This window comes from Polypterus senegalus, chromosome 11 (assembly GCF_016835505.1).
Source record: "Polypterus senegalus isolate Bchr_013 chromosome 11, ASM1683550v1, whole genome shotgun sequence".
Classification (NCBI taxonomy): domain Eukaryota; kingdom Metazoa; phylum Chordata; class Cladistia; order Polypteriformes; family Polypteridae; genus Polypterus; species Polypterus senegalus.
The window spans coordinates 6,291,180-6,310,996 of NC_053164.1; the positions used below are offsets into that span (position 1 = coordinate 6,291,180).

The window sequence follows — 19,817 nt, forward strand, 5'->3', positions numbered from 1 at the left end:
GACTTTTAGGAAGCCGCTCATGACTACATCCAGTTGGGTTGCTTTTGTTACTAGTTGAACAAAGCTATCTAAAAATGGAGAATGCTCACACAATAAAACAAAAAAAAATCAGCATTTAAAGTGTCACAATTAAAAATGAATTTTCTACTTGTATTATTTTAAGCGTCCAGGTGATTGAAGAGTGTTGTTTTGCTCTCCACAAATTTCACGCTTGTGTGTCTGTGGATAATCCTCTGGGCTATTCTGAAGTATGTACTTCCACCCCTGGCTCAAGAGTGGGCACTGGCGCTAACCTTATTCTCTGCTTCTCCCTCTACAGTTCTGAGGAGACGCCCATTGAGGATAACTGACTCTATCCCTTCCAGTATCCCTGCTACATATACCGTTGTTCCCAGAAGGAGGCGTCACTCATTATCAGGTCAGGTCAGGTTTGGACAATGTAGGAGATGCCAGGGATTTCCACAAACAGTGGACTCCTCCTCGGTCCCCCGCCACATTTACCACACCCTCCCTTATCATTGTGGTGTGTCAGAAAGTACAACATGCGTCATGTCCAGATCTGGGAATCTGGGATCAAGATAACACACAAACCAGTAAACACTTTATGGACTGTCATTTTCAATGCTAAAAGTAAAAAGTCAACCACAGAGATAAGAAACACAGTTTACAGCATTCTATGCAGTCCACGTCCAGCGGAAAATGTGGGACAAACCTCTAAAACACTTACAACACGTATACAGCAACATCGCAGTTTGTCAAAAGGAATGACCCAAAAATCTTATTTACGCACATACAAGTTTCACCGGAGGCACGTTTAACTGGGATACTGTGAAAGTAAAATTCAGGGCCAGCACTAAGGGTATCAGAGAGCTGGCTGAATCGTGGCTCTCTATTGAAAATGCCATTAGCAGACATTTGGACTTAAAAAGAAGAACATCCAAATAATAAAAAAGACTTTATGACCTACACCTTCCTAACCCCACCTTACTAATCCACCCCCAACCACCATTACAACCTCCCCCTCCATCTCAACCCTTCACCAGCTATATATTGCCTTTAATTTCTTTATGTCTAATTATTTTCCTGTGTTGATGACACCTGGCAGGTTGTTGAAAGCTTAGAAATAAAAAACTATTTGAAGATACATGACTCATTTTCTACCTATGTGGATTTCTAGCTACAAACATGCAAACTATATCACAGACCTTCGCTTCCATATATATGCCATATATAATATATTCCATATATTTTCATCAGAAAGACTGAAGACCAGACAAATCCTTATGCGTGAATTCTCTGCCAAAACCCGATCCCGTCATAGGAAGAACTTCTGCATTTCAACCATCCCCACTAGATGACTTCAACCTGGTAGCCCTCTGATGACATCAACTCTGTCACCCTCTGCTCATGTCATCTCCACCTTGCACCAATTTTGGGTTCATTCGGCATAAATCCAGCCGCCTTTCCAACATCATGGTTGAATGTATATGCTCACTTTAACTGTGCTATACAAAGAACAACTAATTTTTTGGTTCATCGACAGTATATGGGGACGGTTCCCCAACCCTTAATCTGTCTTTCTGGTCTCTTTTCTTCACAGTATATATATATATATATATATATATATATATATATACACACATGGCGCATGGCACATACAGCCACCCTGACACAGACAGGCAGAGAGTCGTATTTTGCACCCAGCACATGGTTTATTTATGTAGTTCAGTACGCAAATCACCACAACACAGTCCACTCCCTTCTTTGCCACCAGTCCATCCGCCTCCACTCCTCCTCAGGCTTTGTTCACTTCCTCCCAACTCTGGCTATTGAGTGGTGGTAACTGGCTCCTTTTTATAGGGCACCCTTGAAGGACTCCAGATGCCCAGTGAGTTTCTTCTGGCCAAATAGGGCCCTGCAAATATTCGTGTCCCCTGGCGATGGCCATGAGCCCCAACAGGGTTGAGCTTTCTACTCATGACACGTGGCCCTGGTGGAAACCAAGGGGGCTGCCTTCTGTTGGGCCGGGGGAGAAACTGTCCTGGAAATACTCTTTTTCTTGGTCCTTCCATGCTCAGGGCATCCCGGATGGGCAAAGACTCCGGCCATCCGCCACACTATATATATATATATATATATATATATATATATATATATATATACATACACACATATACGTATATTTGAAGAGTGGATTCAAAGACTATTTAGACCACTTCACTTTATTTTGTTGTAGATTTAATATTAAATTGTGAAATTTGCAATTTTTGGGAACTTTACATACAAACTGAACTCAAGCTAATGACATATTCATATTCCTGTTGTTCTTAAAATCAGTCCTATGGATACAAATGATCTGTACCATGCATGACAAATATCATGTAAAAACATTGACAACAAAATCACTTCATGACAAAATGGCTCCAATGAATCTTGATCTTGTAAGACCACCTTGAATAAAACGTCAGCCAACTATACAATACAGTCGCATCTGTCTTAATATCACCATATGGTTCCGACCGGTGCCACGTTGATGTACTGTATATTAAGAGGGGGTCTTGCCTCCATGTCTGATGCCATTTTCACAGCACTGATTTTGGATACAGGGTGCCATGTCTGCATCACTGCATTTGTGCAGCATACGCCAAAAATCTAGTCCTGTGCCAGCAGCATGCAGTGACGTGCCAGAATTCAGGGACTATCAGGACAATCTTTAAGATGATTTTATTCCGGTGAGACACAGTAGGAATACATTTTCATTCCTACCAATGGCAGATTTTACTTACATTCTTATCTCAATTAAATGCAGTTGCTTTCCCTTTTTCCACCTTTGTGGTGTCAGTCCAGAAATGTCTTCTGTCATGTTTCCAGGCACTGGAATAAGCAGGGCTAAGTTTTCCTGATGTTATTTGTTAAGTATGTTTTATTCATTTTGAAGCCTCTTGGTTACTTAAATTGACGCCGAAGGAGGTGCTTCTGTTTAGCATTCATTATCATTGTCATTAGTGACAATTAACAAAGAGCAGTCAGACTTGTGACATTAGGTGCTTGTGTGAGCGAGTGAAATCACATTTAATTACTTACTCAGGGCGGAGTGGTGGCTCTGAGGCTAGGGATCTGCACTGGTAATCGGATGGTCCCATAAACACCAAAAATGACTCTACTTCGTTAGGCTCTTAACCTGCAATTGCTCTGTCCTGGGTGTGATGTTAATCTGCATCCAGTCTTGCAGGTAGGCCCTCCCTGATATGTTTTCAAAAATGATTAAAACCTTGTTTTGAAATATCGAACATTGCTTGATGCAGGGGGAAAAAAAATAATTTAAGTAAGGCATCATATCAAAACATCAAAAAAAGTAAAGGCATCTGAATACTTTCTGTAGGCAATGTTTTTTTTTTATTGTCTGATAATCAACACTAGAACCACCACCCATGTTTTCATTATTAGAACTGTCAAGGCTAATGGTTCACCAGCTTGGCATGCTGATAGCACAGCCTTACTGCCCCAAACATTCAAAGAGAGCTTACTGCTGCATAAGTGATTATTAATTGTTACTTTCTTATCACGTAGCATATATTGTTTGCATATACAGTGAGATTTTAATAGGTGAGGCCCCGAGTTATGTTGTGTTTTCACATAATAAGGAAGCGATAGAAACAAAATAAATACACACCTTAATAGATGTGTAAATGATCCAATCTCATTCTGTATTGGAAATGGTAACCTTCTGATCGACACTGAGCTCCATATTGGCAAAGGTATTCGCGAGCATTGTAGGGGTGATGGTAGCAATTTCCCGTTCAATGCTTCACTGAGGCCTCTTCTCATACACTTTTCCTTTCAGCATTCCTCAAAGGAAGAAATCTGGAGGGAATGAGGTGGCCATAGTTCCTTTGAAACAACCCGATTGCCTAAAAATGATTCAATTTGTGCCATGTTGCATGCTGACGTGTGACAGGTTGCCCCATCTTGTTGGAAACAACCTTCACCGATCTCGCAGTCATCCAGTTCCTTCACAGTTGACAGAACAGCACCATGCCTCACTCGTTTGTATATTTATCCATTATTTCATTTGAATTGCTTCGTTATTAAGACAGTAGTACATCGTAACTCGGGGACCCAACGCATTACAATCACCCTGTACTTTCACTTTAAATTTTAGTGTATTGTCATGGACACCAGGCATGGGCAAGCATTCTGGCCATGGTGGTTTCCTACCCAGCCGGGAGGCTAGTTTACCAGAAGGACAGGGGGAGACCAATCACGTGGACTATTTGTTCCCCTGATACAATAGGTGGCAGTCTTCCCGGGCTACGGTGCCGGAATTGTAGTCCTGTGAGTCATCCCTGTTGTAGTTCATGGGCGGAGCTGGTTTAGCCATTAAGTAAAATAAGCGCATGCTTAAGGCATCAAGTAGAAAGGGGCACCACAGAAATTTTCTATTGCCGGATTTCCCATGGACCACCTGCTGCAAAACTGCAACTGTTGCAGTAGAACCTGGTTTCACAAAAAGGGGCTCCTCCATTAAATGAAACAAAATACATACATATGTGCACAATAATGAAAATAATAAAACAGAGGCTAATGATATATATTAACCTTGGAAATACACAAAAATGGAATCTGGTAACTGGCAAACGGTCCACCGAGACTCATATCGTTCTACTCTTGGTCATGTCAATTGTCCCGTTCAGTGGGCCTCTGAGAGTGAGTGCAGCACAGTGTTGCCAGATGTGCAATAATTATTGTACATGTACGATAATTTTATGGCATGTATAATAATATACAGCATACCTTTATAGGGTGCATTTTGTATGATATTTTGAAAAAAAATTAATTTTGCACAATTTTATATGGAAACAAATGTTTTTATTGCCATGCGTTTTGAATTAACCCAGAGATTCCCCTTATTACTGTACACACATGTGGTATTTAGATATATATGGGGAGCACCAAAATCTTAGGGCCTAGAAAACTCTTATTCTGGCCCTATCCATGGGTTGCCAGCAGGGTGAGCTGCAGGAATAGACCGTCTCCATTTTAAAGAACGTCCGCCTGACTCAGAAGCACTTACTGGATGTGATGTGATGACACTGAAATTACTCCCGGGTCCGGCATAAAAGAAGTCAAGTTTCCTGTATGGGTGGTCAGAGTTTGGAGGAGAGTGGATAAGACTACATAGGAGGTGTGGGAGGAGACAAGAAGATTAATATCAGTGGAAGAAGATACAAAGATTGTGTATTGTACTCTTGTGGAAATGATTTGGATTTGCTGTAAAATAGAAAATTATTTTCTGTTTGAATCCAGGACTGTGTTGTGCAGGGCTTTGGGGCCTTGTTAAGCCCCCTACTGATATTAATAAGTTTTCAATTTAAAAACATGGTCGAAAACTACATCAGCATTCTTTAGTATTGATTACTGAAACACAGATAACAAATGAAATAAAAACTTTTGTTGTAGAAATATTTTAAATATTTACAAATAGAAAATGTTAGAAAATTAAGGCGCTTTCTAAATAAACAGGATTCTGAGGAATTAATTCATGCATTTATCTCTAGTAGGATTGACTACTGCAATGCGGTGTTTACTGGCTGTTCAAACTGTTCTTTATACAGCCTCCAGTTAATCCAAAATGTGGCTGCAAGAATTATTACAAGAACAAGAAAATATGAACACATAACTCTTCTTAAATCCTTACACTGGCTCCCGGTTAAGTTTAGGGCAGATTTCAAAATCCTCCTTTTAACATATAAAGCATTAAATGGCCGAGGTCTGACTTACTTGTCTGAACTTATCATGACTTACAAACCTGAGCGCACATTAAGATCTCAAGATGCTGGTCTGATTCCAAGGATTAATAAAATAACAGTGGGAGGTCAAGCTTTTAGTTACAGGGCCCCTAAACTGTGGACTGGTCTGCCTGCTACTATAAGAGATGCCCCTTCGGTCTCAGCTTTTAAATCCTGGCTGAAGACTAACTACTTCAGTTTAGCACACCCTGCTTAGAGCTGCTGATTAACTGTACAGACTGCATCTCTGTTGTTAGGCACTATCACTAAAACATAAGTAACACGATAGTTAGAATTTGATATTAACCATCACCTATTCTGTTTCTCTTCTCGGTACTCAAATGTGGCACTTGGTGCCACGGCCCACCTGCCCAGTTGTTTGCCTGCCTATGGTAAAGTCGTCCCTGATGGAGGATCACAGGAATCATGGGAAAGAGGGGTCCTTTCATCGGATTGGCTGGCCCAGCACTGACTCAGCTGTGGAATGGCCAAATAGGGGAGGCAGCTTGATGGATGAGGTCTCCAGGACTCTAAAAATATCCAAATCTTAATATATGACATGATCTACTGTTAAATTCTGCTCCGTACTTCTAAAATTTTTATTTTTATGCTGTATTAAGGATTTGTTCTGTTCTGTGTATTGTATTGTATTGTATTGACCCCCTTCTTTTGACACCCACTGCACGCCCAACCTACCTGAAAAGGGGTCTATCTTTGAACTGCCTTTCCTGAGGTTTTTTCCATTTTTCCCTAAAAGGTTTTTTAGGAGTTTTTCCTTGTCTTCTCAGAAAATCAAGGCTGGGGGGCTGTCAAGGGGCAGGGCCTGTTAAAGACCATTGCGGCACTTCCTGTGTAATATTGTTCTATATAAAAATAAACTGTATTGTATTGTATTGTTATCATATAGTTTAGTGGTTCTGTGCATTAGTAAACAGCGAGTGGCTTGTAGGTTTATTACAAAACAGTCTGCAATAGCAGTCGGCACAGATTCCTGTCATGTTTTGAGTAACACTTTACACAAATTTCTTTTGTTTTATCGTGTGCACATTGTCACACTTTGCAGTGCATTGTTTCACTAGGAAAGAAGGGGACCTTAAGGGATGTTGTGACATGAGCAGCTTTCAAAAGTCGCAAAAAGAGTTGAATGTTTTGACTTGAAAGAATAAATTTTTATTACATCTCATATCTCTACTGTAAAACATGTAAAACACAAAGTACAAAGTCAGAAGTGTAGAAAGTAACAATGATACAAATAATAATAATGATGAATAATAACAATAACATGTGAGGTGAGTGTCACTATCAGATTCCCAAAATCATTTTAGGTTTCACTGTCCGTTTCAATTTCACTGCCTAAAGACGGATTCACTTTGTCATCACTGCTGATGAGAGGAGTTTCTTACAAGACAACCATTATGATACTAGAAAAAGATACATCAACACTGTTGCCTGGGTTACGCTCAGGCCTGACTATAATGCGAGACATATATATACCATTGTCCGAGTAATGCTCTCCACTAATGCAGTTGGCACTTTTACAGTCTGAGTAAACTTCAGGTCATACAAAAGATGCGTCTATACTGTTGCCTGAGTGGCACTCGGGACTAACACTAAGAAGATTAATCTGTCATTACCACAGGAGGGGCTGGAATGTTAAGGTTGACCTGCTATCCAGATTAAATCCATCACCAAAAGCATGGTGCGTTATAGCGGTATAGTCCAGGGTAAGGTTAAGCGTTATATAGTTTACTAGCAAAATACCCACGCTTCGCAGCGGAGAAGTAGTGTGTTAAAGAAGTTATGAAAAAGAAAAGGAAACATTTTAAAAATAATGTAACATGATTGTCAATGTAATTGTTTTGTCACTGTTATGAGTGTTGTTGTCATATATATATATATATACACACACACACACAGACACACACACATAAACATATATACATGTAAACATATCTACATATACACATATCTACACATACATATATCTATATATATATACATATACACATCTACATATACATATATACACATATAAACATATATACACACATACATATACATATATACATACATACATACAGATAAATATAAATATATATACACACATACACATACATACATACACACATATATATAAACATACATACATACATACATACATATATATCTACACATGTATATATATTGTATATAGCAAAATTCCTGCGCTTCCCAGTGACGAAGAACCTCTTTTAAATTTTTATTAAGAAGAAAAGAAAACCTTTTTAAACTGAGGGAAAATATACCAATAACTCTCTGTTAAGGATCTCTTTGTATACCACGTTGTCAGTTCAGCAGTCCGGTTGTAATATGACCAAGCTGTGTGCTGAGATTACTTTTGAGAATGCAACGTATAGTTTTGTCCAGGAGGAAAGCAATGTTGCCTCAAATCAATGGCAACCTCTTGTAGGGTCTGTTTCTGAGACTTATTAATTGTCATCATGAAGCAGAGCCTTACTGGAAATTTGAGGCATTTCAATTGAAATGGGAGATCAGATGGTATAACGGTGATGCGAGGAATACATTCAGAGTGTGGCGCTCTGCTGTTTTTTTGTGTAGCTGCCTTCACACAGCTTCTCCGCTGCTTTATAAACGAATGCCATATAAGGCCATTGTTTCTCCTTGCTTCGCGGTTCTGTACTGTTTTATTGCTGGCTTATTGCGATTCTTATAGTTATTGTGTAGCTATTTGAGACTTACTTTACTGTTCAGGTACCCATTTCCTTTATTTAATCTGCGGCTTGTAAGTTATTTTTTGTTCGTTTATTATGATTATCGATATTTTTTGATTCCCTTCTTTAGCTGACTGCCTGCTCATATAAGACGCTCCGATGGTTTTTTGTGAAACAGCCTTTACACAGCTTTGTTTTATAAACGAACGACATATAAAGCCATCACCTTGTCAATTGTGTAATGCGTTTTTTAAACAGGTTTGATGCATGGAAGTGATCACTCGTACTACGTTCAGTCAGTTCACGTGAGCTGCTCTCTTGTGTGATGTTGCGATGTCCACGGCTTTATTTAATGTTAGCTAAGACCCGGCACTTAAAAGTTGCTCGCTACAGCAATTTTAACTCTGTTACAAAGTGATCCAAAGTCTCGTTTATACCTCGTGTCTTCTCATTAAACTTGTATCTCACAAATAAAGTATTCAGCGTTTTTCTTCAGCACTCTTTGGGAGCTCTTCCTTCTTTTCTACGTACTGCGGTCACACTCAGTTCACGTGATTACATGTGAGGCGTGATGATGTCACACGCAGCTCCGCCCCCCACGGCCATCGAGCTAATGTCCGTTACAGTATATGGAGAAAAATAGGTTCCAGTTATGACCATTACGCGTAGAATTTCGAAATGAAACCTGCTTAACTTTTGTAAGTGAGCTGTAAGGAATAAGCTGAGTGATGAGTCAGTGAGTCAGTCAGTCAGTGAGGGCTTTGCCTTTTATTAGTATAGACAAAAATTACAGCGCTACATATGGTAACACCCAAAAAACAGGCAGGTAGGTACAAGACCATAACACGTTTCAGGAGTATGAATCAATGATGAGCATTTAGTAATTGAGTTCCAACTGCACTCCCACTTTTCTAGCCATGGGAGATGCCAGAACATTTTAATCACCCTCTTGGACACACTTCTCTCCTGTATGCTGATCGTCTTCTGCTTCAGTGGTGCGGCCTAGAAGCATGCCACTCTTTTGCCCTTGCTCCCCTCTACTCTGAGCTGTTCCTACACACCACACTGCTCCTTCTCACCCACACACATGTTGCTGTCACACAGGATGCTCTCCTGTTCTCTGTTACCAACACAGAGTCAGAACACTTCTGTTCCTGTACCTTCCACCATCAATCCTATTTCTCATACTTCTTCCACCCCTTTTTCCCAGGGCCTCCACATCTCCGTCCAACGGTGTTCTCTGAGCTGTTTCATTTGCATAATGCGCTGCTCCTTGTGAAAGCACAGTGCCCAGTGTAATAGAGTGGACGCTAGGTGTCACTGTTGCCCACCTTTACCCAACAGGCAGTATACAGGACATGGGATAAAATCACCAAGAAGATATTAATTTTCTTTTTTCTTCTTTGTATTGTGCCCCAAAGCACCTCCACCACAATAAAGAGCAAGAAATCAGCACAACTAATCACTAAATTGTCCTCCACAGCTCACAGCAAGCTCTGTCTCACTCCCTCCCAACTCCGGCTCATCTTGCTGGGTTCCAATAAATCCTTTAAATAATCCTTGACCCAGAAGTGCTTCTGTCCTTCAGACCACATGATTGGCTGGCACTTCTGGGTCTAATAAAGAACTGGGATTTTCTTCAGCCCAGAAGTACCTTGGGGCTTCCGTCCTTGTGACTACCTCATACTTCTGGGTTATAAGGAAAGAATACATCCCCGGGTCCTTTGATAGCTCCTCCTGGCGGCACCCAGCAGGGCTCTGTGTCCAAACTCCATGTCCCATAGTGCCCGGCGGGAAACCAGGGTACCACTGCAGTCCAGGGGAGCTGCTATCTAACGTCTTTAAGGAGGCAGTGTCCTAGAAGCTGCCTTCCCTCGTCCTTCCATCTTAGGGGCAACCCATCCGAGTTGAGCTGCCAGCCATCTCTTACACCAGCCACAAGGCCCTGATTCTCCAGCCTGATCTTTGCAAATATTATATGGAATATATGTGTAAATAACAAGCGGCATGATGGTTTGATTATTAAACTGTCCGCACCAGCAGTTCACACTCATTTTTGGAATCTCTGAACAGCTTCCCAAACCAAAACCTAGAAGAAATTGAATTCACACCACTGTAATACAATTTGGACAAGACTAAGGGAGGGCAATGTTGGTTTAAAATGCCAAGGCCAGTGGAGCATCACACTGATATACAAAGTACAACAAAGGGCCCCACTGCAATCAATGGGGTGCCCACAATATTGTGTCACCACATGGTGTAGAGTGCCACTCTTTGAAGTGTCCATCATATCTGGTAGATGTTATTATGTACTGTTTGTGCATGCTGTGGTGGACGGCCAGGGCCCTTACCTGGCTGGGACACCTCAACAATGGAAGGACATGTGGAGAGAGCTTTTTCAGGGCATTATCTCCCCCGAACCAATAGTGGGCAAGCCCTTGGCCACTGCCAGGGGGCACTTGATTGTTTACTACGCCCTATTTAGCACCAATTCTCCCACACCCAGAAGTGCTGAAGGAAGAAAGTCGTTGGACATCTGGAGTCTTTCTGGGTGTCCTACAAAAGGAGCCAGTAGTCATCAGCCAGAGTCGGGAAGAGGTGTACGAAGCTTGCCAGGAAAGGAGTGGAGTTGGAGAAAGAGAAGAAAAGAGAGATGAAAAGGACTGGGCTTTGGCACTGTTTATTTGTGTTGCACGATTCCCATGTGAATCAATGTGTGTTGTGTGGCAAACTCGTGTCTCTGCCCCTCTTTGTCGGGGTGGGTGCTGCTAGAACACCCCTGGTTTCCACACCTACATAAAGCAACTTGCAGAATGAATTGTTGAGGTGATGTGCATCCTTATTGGCCACAAATGGAAATGGTGGGGACAGAGAGGGTACTAAGGATGTGCATCAAGACTGACAAATTGGGAAGGAAGCTGTAACAGACTGAATGGCACAGAACCATGTATCAGCATCACTCTGTAAGCAGAAGTGTCAATTCAGATCACACGTTATCATCATCTCGAAGCAGGACTTCAGTCACTTATTCCTCTGGCACCACTGCACATGCCCACAGTGGTGCCTCAAGCAGGCTGGTTAAGGGAAGTCTATTGTCTTTATTAATGAAAGCAGACCAGTGCTACCTACAGCAGGGTTTTCATTCAGCTGGTGGTGCTGATCCTGTTTCTGAAACAAATGGGAGAAATGTTCTTCTCACAAGAAAATACCAGTGCACAATTAACCCATGCATTCTGTAGAGGCCATTTGTCTAATTCAGTGCACTGTGGAACAGCACGTGCATGAGTAGAAAACGACCGTACATAACAGCCAAGAGCCTGCCTTTTTAATGACGGGAGCTGACTGAGGACACTGTGCGTAAAAACCTTGAAGAGAAAACTGCAGTACTGTCCACAACCAGAAAGTGTAACCAAGACAGAAAAGGAGAAGAGCTCGTAAACAAAGAAAGAAAAGCACGCATACATTGACGAGGAAGAGAACAAAGCACCAACACAAGAGGTGTCATGCTGAACCTATGGTACAATGTTATTCCTCGTGCTGACATAATTCTACCAAATTTGTTATATATAGTATCAAAATTGGTCCAGTTATAATGAGCTTCAAAAGTATATACTGTGAGCCACTAGGGGGCGTACCACCACCCTAACCCCCAACACAGACAGGCAGTACACAGGTTCAATTCAACACCCTTGTTTATTTACAGTCTACTAATGCACCAATTACCAACACCACAATACACAGTCCAACCCTTCCTGCCACCAGTTCATCCACTTCCTATCTTCCTCAGGCTTTCTATCAGCTTCCTCCCGACTCTGACCCACTTATGGAGTGGATGGACTCCAGGTGCCTAACGAGTTTCTTCCGGCCACACTTCTGGGTGTGGTGGAAGCATGACCAAATAAAGCCCTAGAAAGGACCATGTGCCCACTGGGTTCTAACAGGGTTAAGCCCCCAATGCTCATAACCCATGGCCTCGCTGGAAACCAAGGGGGCTACTCTCTATCGGCCCGGTGGAGAAACTGTCCTGATAATACTCTCTCCCCCAGTCCTTTCATACCTTTTGGCCAGGTAATAATTCCGGCCACCAGTCACAATACTTTTGAAGCCCATTATAACCAAATCTCATAATACTGCTCATTCAACATTTTAAAATACATAGGGTCATATGTGAAAAGAATGTTTTGTCAATTATTTTTATAACTGCATTTGGTGGCTTTATTTTTAGGTCCAATTTGACTAAAATAAGTAGTTTGTTTCTTAAAGCCAGAAACAGCCCTTTTTATAGCTTCACTTTTCTCATCAGAGTTTTTAAATGTGGACTGATGTTAAGTTGGATAGTGTCCTTGTATACTTGACATATGACACACAACACTTTCACAGCATAACGCACACACAGCACGATCCTTTTGTTGTACAAATCCATATTCATTCATCCAGGAGTCTTGAAAAGAGCAAACATCAAGTTTCGGTCTTTTATAAGTCATTTTAGGGCAGTAGATTACTTAATAATAACGCACCACGGCCGGCACTGAACACATGGTTTCCCTTCACATGTGAGAGTCGCATGTGCAAAACATAGGTGGGGACGTGGAGTGCCAGTGCATAAGCTGTAATTAAAATATAATAAAAGGGAGCGGCATGATGGCGCGGTGGGCAGGGCTGCTGCCATGCAGTTAAGATACCCAGGTTTGCTTCCCGGGTCCTCCCTGCGTGGAGTTTGCATGTTCTCCCCATGTCTGTGTGGGTTTCCTCTGGGTACTCTAAAGACATGCAGACCCCCTTGACCCTGTAGTTAGGATATAGCGGGTTGGATAATGGATGGATGGATGGATAACAAGAGGTTGGCTATAACATACCATGGCCTACACTGAACACAATGTTTCCATTTACATGTGAGTCTCGTACACAAAATGTAGGTGAGGGTGCAAATGCATGAGCTGTAATTAAAATATAATAACAAGAGGTTGGTTATAACGTAACACGGCCTGCACTGAACACATTGTTTCCATTTACATTTTAGTCGCATACTTAAAACGTAGATGAGGGTGTGAATGCATGTAGCTGTAATTAAAATATAGATTTTTTACTATAGTTCAGTTCAATCAAAGTGCCATTGAAAATTGTTCCGCGTGCCACAGGTTGCCGACCCCGACCAAACCATAAATACACTGACTTTAATTCTGTGAACTATTGATTGTCACTCAGCAATTAGGATAAAGCCAGCTAATGTATTATGATAATGATATCACTGTAGCTGAAACATAATAACCTCCATGAACGATGAATCTTTAGCTGCAATGAGTTTCTTCCTAAATCCAGTAGTAACATTCAGATCAGAATCTCACAAGCCTACATGCGCACACAAAAACTGTATGTGGAGGGTAATGAACTGCAGACTAGCTGTGAGCAAATAAACAACATGGTGAAGGCAATAGGAGCTGTTAGTGCCGGTGAGGAAGGACAGGTATCCCAACGAAGAAGGAGGATGATTTTGCCTGGAATAGAGGCCATAGAATGGCCTGGAATGGTGGTGAGAGTTGTGACTCAACGCGGATGGAACGCCTTACATTTTTCATCTTGGCATGTAGATAAAGATCATAAATGGATTGGGTGAACTTCAGTGCCAGGTCACTCTCCCAAATGATAGGTGAAAGTGTTAACATGGCTGAACTAAATTGAGACCGCCATAGGTTGGCATAGGATGTGGAGTTCTGAAGTACAACCCTGCCAGGGTGGACTTCTTCGGTTTCCTGCCTGATGTGGAAGTTGTGATCAGTGGCAGAATGCTGGAAGCAGTGCAGGCTCCAGTTTGAAAGAAGCTCGCAGCCTCACCTCGAGGAGTCAAAGTCATGAGGCAGTACTCATCAGGATGATGGAAGGAGCAAGAAAATGTGTGTATACCTGTGTATTTGGCTGGCATTTTGGCCACATGAATAGAAAGATCAGACTTCTTAAGTTGTGTGCCATTTTGTTTAAAAGAGAAACAGTTCTCTCTAAACCAAGAGATAGCATTCATAAGTTATGGGCCATTTTCTTTCGGAGGGGAAAAATTTGAATAAGTTAGAATGATTTCATGTTTTGTGTTGTTTATTATTGTCCTTCATCCATATATCCATCTTCTATCTTCCCATTGCTATAAATAAATTGTAGTATTTGGGCTATTGCAATAAGTGTGCCTGGGTTATTTGTGAAAATAGTTTATCGCCATGGCAATTGAAAACAGAGAAAGTGAAAGTGACTTTTGCCATGAACCATGTTTAAAAATTGTACACCTTCTTGTTTGTAATCCATGTTATGTCCATGCCAAGAGGGCACTGGGCGGTCTCTTGGTCTGGAATCCCTGCAGATTTTATTTTTTTTCTACAGCCGTCTGGAGTTTTTTTTTTTTTTTTATTTCTGTCCACCCTGGCCATCAGACCTTACTTATTCTATGTTAATTAATGTTGACTTATTTTTATTTTTTATTGTGTCTTCTATTTTTCTATTCCTCATTTTGTAAAGCACTTTGAGCTACATTTTTTCTTGTATGAAAATGTGCTATATAAATAAATGTTGTTGTTGTTGTTATGGTGCATGCTGCTGAAAATGCAGACAGACTTCTTCTTTTTGGGCACATACACTGTCAGCATGGCACTGCCAGATCTAAACACTAGAGTGTGGCAAATTGCTCGCATACTGAAGTGACTTTTGCTGCAGGTGGAAGTCCCATTTTACTTTATGGTACTAGCAGAGTTGCGTTGCGGTGCAGCAGTCTATTAGCCGGCAAAATCGCTGTGAAGAAGCTGTCTGTTGTTACAGATCTGTCCAGTCTGATAGTGGCCACGGGACGTTGTATCTTTGATTGCTGGTACAACAAATAGTACTGTGCAGAATCAATCACAGTACCAACTGTGGTCATCACTGCTTGTGTAAAAAGAATGGAGATAAACGGCATCAACTCAGAGAGGGAGAGGCAAGTTCTTTGTACCGCATGAACGTCACTGAGAGAATAATACAGAATATTTAAAAAACAAGCACTAACTTTTACAAGTAGCCAAAGTTTACACCGGGTCTTACAGACTCAAATCAAATGTATGTTTTTATTATATTATAGTAATAATAATAATAATAGCAGCTCACTACACAAAACGCAAAGTGCCCGATCTTGAACCTGCAACCTTTCGGTTATAAGGCAGCAGTTCTTACCTCTGCACCATTAAGAATATGTGTTTGTTTTTGTCAATTGACATTTTAGCTTGGGCTTTTAACTCATTGACAGCAACTTGTAAATTGAATGATTTTTTTTTTCCTTTGGTTATATTCTTGAATAAAAGCGCATGTGTTTATTTGATATTTGGACTAAAGCCTTCACACATTATACATTTCACATCATTATTAATATATCATAGAAAACGTTTCTGCTTTAGGTATGTGTTCGGCATTTCTTGCATTTCCTTTCATCCTACACTTACCCAGATTTTTGTAGACATGGAACACACATGAAATGTATGCATTCCAAATAACGATATACTGTATTATTTACCCTCTACAACTCCAGGCACCTCACACCATAATAAACAAACTTGGGCTGGGAGAACTTCAGCTGAGTTGTTGGGGTGATGGGATAGTAGGCTGCCTGCTGTTTGTGCTGATTGACACATTTACAAAACAAATGATGCTGATGGAGAGGTGCGAATGGATTTAAGGTGGTCTGGGATTATGACTTGTTTCGTAGGCTTCAGGGATTCTAGTATTAAGCAAATTGATTTATACAATATTAAAGGGAAGGGGGTGTGTCTCTCTGTTTGATGTCATTTTCGCTGCACTGACGTTGGATATGAGGCGTTAAATTTGCATCACACGGCAACAGCACATAGGAGTTAGCAGGAGAAGCGTTTTGAAAACATAAGATAAAGTCATGAGATGGGAGACTCTAATTTGCTTCTTTATGGTTGCATGCATGAGTGGGTCTATGATGAACTGAATCTTCTGCCTTGAATCCTATAAAATTACCCTGAGGTTTAAACATTACAAAATGTTACAAAAAGCAAACAAGTGATCTAACATAAATAAGGGAAACCAGTATGCAAAGTAAAAGACTGATGAGACAATGAACTGGAACTTTTCCGAAAATCACATTTCATATTCAGAAAATCATGTTTTATATTCCATAAAAATCCTTTAGCCTCTGCTATGGACTTCAGAACAGCACAAAGAAGTTAATCTTTCAAGGCAAAAGTCAGCACAAAGGATGTATGCATAATGGAGACCAATTCAGATCAGTTAGGAACCTGATGATGGCCTGCATGACATTGCTCCAAAAAATGACAGAACTGAATAAAATACGGAAATTACTTGAACAACATCAGCTCAGTACATTACATAGTTAATAGCTTTTAAACATTTTCCCTACATTATGCATGCTGATATCCCAGATATGGATTTACTGTAAATCCATTGAAAGTTATTTGCATATCCAAATTCTTTAATAACTGGCACTTGTTTTACTTCCATTATACACATACAGCAGTAGAAATGAATTATTCTCTCATACCGCAAATGCAAACAATTTCAATTAAATGTAACTTAATAATTCAGTAACAAGGAAAAAAAAAGTGAAGTTCTATTTCATCTTGAAGTGCCTGCATGCAATTAACTTTTAATACGAGTCTGCTGACATCTAAGCCAGGATGGACTGAGAGTAGAAAGTGTGAGCACCTGTGCTGGGCCTCTGAATCTGCTACGGCCGGTGGGATTTTTAAGGTTCATTCCATCCAAATGCAGTGGACTCGGGACGGCTTTAGACCCCTTCACTTTCTACATGCCTTTATTGCATTGTAGATTTTATATTGTCACATTTCCCATTTTTTCTCATCAATCTTCACTCAACAGCCCATAATGACGAAGTGAAAAATTGTTTGCAGAAGGTTTGCAAATGTATTCAAAATCAAACACTGAAATCTCTTATTTATGCAAATATTCAGACTCTTAATTCGTCACTTTATAAAAACCAATTTGGCAGCAACTCCAGCTTCGAGTCTCCTTTGGTATGTCTCAATGAGCTCTGCACACCTGAATCTGGCTAGATTATCCAATTCTTCCTGGCAGATCTTCTCAAACTCCATTATATTAGATGGGAGGCAGCTGTAAACTGCCATCTTCATGTCCCTCCATAGATATTCTCTATGGGGTTTAAGTCTGGGCTTTACTGAAGGACAATCACAGACTCCCCCAGCAACATGTCAGCATTGTCCTGACTGTATACATAACAATAATTTATTTTATTTATATAGCACCTTTCCCATGCTCAAGGTGCTTAACCTCAAGTCATTGTCTTGGTGAACTGTCACCCCAGTCTGGGGTGGCATGCACTCTAGAGCGTTTTCTTCCAGGATCTCTCTGTACTTGGCTACATTCATCTTTCTCTAAATTTTGTCCAATCTCCCTGTACCTGCATGCTGAGAAGCCCCCACGTACCATGATGTGGCCACCACCATGCTTGACCATAGGGATGGTATTAGGCAGTTGATGAGCGGTGCCTGGTTTTCACCAGACATCTTGCTTACTTAGAGTTCTGCCCAAAGAGATCAATGTCTATCTCATCAGAGAAGATGAGTTTTTATCTAATGATCTTAGAGTCCTATGAATTCCATTTGGCAAACTTTAGGGTGGGAGGTGATCACTCCATGAAGTTCTCCATGAGATGGTGATCCTTCCAACAAGTTCTGAAGCTCTATTAGAGTGACCATTAAGTTCTTGTTCACCTCTCTGACTAAGGCTATCCATGCCAGGTTACTCAGTTTGGCCTGACGGCCAACTCTAGGAGTTCTGGTGGGATCCTGACTTCTTCCATTCTACAGTTATTGAGGCCACTGCGCTTCTGGGAATGCTCAAAGCTCTACAGATATGTTTTTCCTCTTGCCCTGATCTATACCTCACCACAGTTTGGTCATGGAGGTCTACACTTAAAAACATTAAAACATTCAAATTTAAAACATTAATTTAATTTACTCCTTTTAATTCATTTAATTAATTAATTTATTTTTACTCCTTTTCTATGTTAACTAATGTTGTCTTATTTTAATTTCTTATTTTGTCTTTTATTTTTCTTTTCTTCATTATGTAAAGCACTTTGAGCTACTTTTTGTATGAAAATGTGCTATAGAAATAAATGTTGTTGTTGTTGTTACAGAGATTTCTTTGGACTTCATGACATGGTTTTTGTCCTGATATGCAGTGTGAATTGTTGGACCTTCTATACTCATTTACACGTTTACCTTTTTAAATGATGTTGTCACAAACATGCGCTTGGGAAACAGCTAGTAGGACCAAAAGAAGGTAATTCCACGCCAGGCTTGGGGGTGGTGGGGTGCAGTAAACCTTCCTCTTTTACCTCTGCAGACCAAACATGGGAAATTCTGCCCGATTCTGACGATGTTGGTTCCAGTCCCTGAGAACGTTACTTCTGGTCCTGGTCTTGAGGAGTCACTTCCAGTTCCAGGCCAGAGGACATCACTTCCGGCTCCAGTCCTAAGAATGCCACTTTTGGTTCTGGCCCCCGATGACATCACTTCCACTGACCTGCCTTAAAAGCAAGACAACCTCCAACTTGTAGTCAGTTCTGTTTTGGACTCAACTCTGTACACATCCATGTAACCTATGTTGCCTTTTGCAGCCATGATTCATGTATATGGGTGGCTGCTCAAAAACTTGTTTTATTTTCTTGTGTCAAGGCTATTTATTTTTACAATTTCCATTCAATTTAATTTCCATTGAGGGACTCCAATTAAGTTCTTCCCACATCTCAACGATAATTTAAACCAAAAGGATGCACCTGACCAGAATTTGGAGTGCCACAGCAAAAAGGTCACAATATTTCAATGAATAAGAAATTTCTGAAAACATGTTGTCACAAACACGACCAAGAGCCAAGAGCCATAGCAAGGATTGGGGCGGCCACCCGTATATTGTTTCCTCACTGCAAAATTGAAAAAATGATAGCACTGAGGTGCACAATTCAGAGTCCAAAATAGAACTGAGGGGATAGGGGAAAGGTAGCGGCTTTTAAAGGACAATATAGGAAATGACATCGGGGGGTCGGAACCGGAAAGGTCTTCATCCATAGGCTGGGACCCGGATTTGACATCAGAGGGGCCGGACCCGGGAGGGTCTTCATCCATAGGCTTGGACGTCAAAGGGGATAGATGCAGACTTGACGTCATCAGGACCAGGCTGAATTTCCCATGAATGGTCTGTAGAAAAGCGAGAAAAAGAGTCAGTGCACTCTGCTACATTCTGGTCTGGCTCAGAATTACCCTCTTTCAAGCTCTTTAGCTGC

At 40.9% G+C, this 19,817-nt stretch overlaps 1 protein-coding gene across 5 annotated transcripts in view; it reads right to left on the reverse strand.

Annotated features, from left to right (window-relative positions):
• The window catches only part of LOC120538647 (leucine-rich repeat and fibronectin type III domain-containing protein 1-like protein), a 561,847-nt gene that overhangs the window by 36,537 nt on the left and 505,493 nt on the right, over positions 1-19,817 (reverse strand). Inside the window, exon 7 of one of the 5 annotated variants that reach the window (XR_005635491.1) lies at positions 19,453-19,731. The exons of the other annotated variants lie outside the window; for them this stretch is intronic. The gene's annotated coding sequence lies outside the window, so the exon portion shown is untranslated. Of the gene's footprint in view, positions 1-19,452; positions 19,732-19,817 lie in introns of those variants that run through there. 5 annotated transcript variants of the gene reach the window in all.